General features: G+C 31.3%; 1 long non-coding RNA gene across 1 annotated transcript; it reads left to right on the forward strand.

Annotated features, from left to right (window-relative positions):
• Positions 1-341: 341 nt before the first annotated feature.
• LOC105564289 lies at positions 342-1,271 on the forward strand. Its single transcript, XR_001009107.1, has 2 exons — positions 342-537; positions 1,074-1,271. It is a non-coding gene; the product is annotated as an uncharacterized LOC105564289 (long non-coding RNA).
• Positions 1,272-2,725: the final 1,454 nt, after the last annotated feature.

Genomic DNA, 2,725 nt, shown 5'->3' on the forward strand with positions numbered 1-2,725 from the left:
CCAACCTTCTTCTCGGAAGGTATACGCAAGCTTGTGGACCGCTGTACCAAGTGCATTGCCAAGGGAGGAGACTATGTTGAAAAATGATGTACATATTGAACACCTATTTTTGTGTAAATAAATTGTTGAACGAAAAGCGCAGATAATTTTTTATTCACCCTCGTATATGTATATTGTATTGTAGTAAAAAAGATTCACGACAATAATCATCTTTATATCCAGATATTTTTCAAACTATTGCATATCTTACGATGCTTCATATCTTTCGTCGTAACTACAAAAGTGCACGTTTTCTACTTTATATTCTTGATATTCCTTATCGCCAATACAAGTTTCACTATAAATTAGTCACTCCACGAAATCAAATGTAGAGTAATACGTAACGAGACGTAATACAGTTATTTTTCTTATCACTACGTGAAAACGAATATGAAAATCATAATTTTCTTATTTGCTGTAATTGCGATCTTAGTCGCAGTTAATATCCCGGCTATTAATGCAATGTCTGACGCCGACGCTAACCCTGCGGTTAATCAAGTAAGATAAATCGATTTTATTCAATATTTCAATTATTTCTTTTAATATTATTCTAAACAAAAATTCAAACAAAACTATATATATAATTTCACATCTATATAGAATGTCAAATATAAATTTATTTGATCGCACATGTTATAAATAATTATCATTAACCTGTTACACTGTCATTCATATATTTTTTACAACCAAGCAGATCTTTTTACACGGAATAGTTCTTTATTCAATTCAAATTGTTATGCATCTCACGATGCTTAATATGTGTTATGATATTATTATTCTTTTGAATTTTTAAATTTTGTGCTACATTTGTAAAGTTCTGCATATGCATATACAAAATATACGCAAACACACACACACACATAACGAAACATGAGGGAGGAAATTATAAATTTTATTTAAGTTTAAATTATGTTTATATTGAATGTATAATAGTATAACATTTTTTACACTCCTATTATTCGTCTATTTTTTAAAGTTTAAGCATTATTACTAGATTATCACAATTAATAACGAAAATATATTCATGATTTTAGGCTGCTATAGAAAAATGGGCCAAGGAATCAAAGGCTCAGCTTGAGAAAATGTTGAACGGAAAATAAGGATAATATGGATAATAAGAACAACAACCTCTTAATGTTTGATCCTACTTAATACGTTGTCGATAGAAATTAAATAAATGGATTAAATTTGGTTTGTGAATTTTAAATAAACGCAGCAGCAAAGTGAATTAATCCGAAGTCTCAAATTATTTAATAATATCCATAAAAACATGTTTATCCTAAGCTAGTAAGAATGTATGCAACGTTAATATGCGTAATAAATAATAATTTAGTATGTAGGAGAAGAACATTGTTCTTTATTTCGCTAAAACATGTTAAATAATAAAACTTAAGCCGGATAATAAATTCAGGTCAGAATACGGTCTTGATCGAAATAATTAAATAATAATAAATAAAATGTACATATGTATATGATCCACTGAACAACACTGCCTTAAATACCAACTTGTATGTTTATGTGGGGAAATATCTTGTCAAAAGTACAAATATCTTATTAGAATTAGAAAATGTACTAGCTGGCAATTATGGACACATTAAATACGCAGCTTAGAATTTGAGTTTTAATCTACATATTTTTCTCAATCTTTGTCATTTCTCTAAATCGTAATAGCAATAATTTGTAGAAAAGAATATTGAGAACAAATTATAAACTACATTTATATCTGCTAATACATTAATTGAAATATTAAAAACAAGCAGTAACTAAAATAAATAAAAAACATTTATTCTTAATATTTATTTATCTGTTCTTATGCTCTAATATATTAAAACTTCAATATACGTAGATATATTAGGTGTACAACTTAATTCTCGATCCCTACATTTAATCAGTTTTAGCACCTGTTCAATTTTAAATTTTCCTACCGCATAGCGGTTTTGATGTGCCATCCGCTGTGAAACGAGGTAGATCAGTTTCGCAGTTGACATAACTTCAGAAACAGTAGGCATAGACAGCAATGTCATCCGAAAAGTAGCACCTAAGGCACTGCCTTATTTTCACATTCCAACCAAAAAATGTCTGTAAGGCGAAGGCAATCATTTGCTCTGCCTTAGAGGAAACTGCTGTGTCTTACAGTACATGTAAAAAGTTATTTCAAAAGTTTCGGAATGGCAATTGCAATCTGGACGACGATAAATGCCCTGAACAACCGAGAAAAGTGGAAGACGAAGAATTGGAACAGCTTTTGAAAGAAAATACAATGTCAAACTCAATCACAGCTTGCAGATACACTTAGAGTGACCTAACCATTTTGAAACGATTTTTATAAATAAAAGTGTATTTTCTTCAAAAAGACCGAGAATTAAGCAGTACAACTAATAAATTAAATTTATATGATTCTGATTTACGATATACACATATACAGGGTGTCTGATGCAAAAGTAGCAATTTTGGAAATAGCGGTAGATTGGGTTAAACTAAGGAGAAATATCATGTACCGAGGTACAAAGTAACAATAGTTATCAACATATAAATTTATACGTTTGAGCGAATGAGGATGCAGGAGATGGTAGGCCGGACTCGGAAAGCATTTAAGAAAATCGAACGAAGAGCGGGGGGTGGAGCGACGCGCGGGCTACACCGTGGTGGAAAAAAACCTAGGCCCGGCGGGGGGCGCGGCGCGGGC

This window comes from Vollenhovia emeryi, unplaced genomic scaffold, assembly GCF_000949405.1.
Source record: "Vollenhovia emeryi isolate VEMERY1.0 unplaced genomic scaffold, V.emery_V1.0 DF944046.1, whole genome shotgun sequence".
Classification (NCBI taxonomy): Eukaryota; Metazoa; Arthropoda; class Insecta; order Hymenoptera; family Formicidae; genus Vollenhovia; species Vollenhovia emeryi.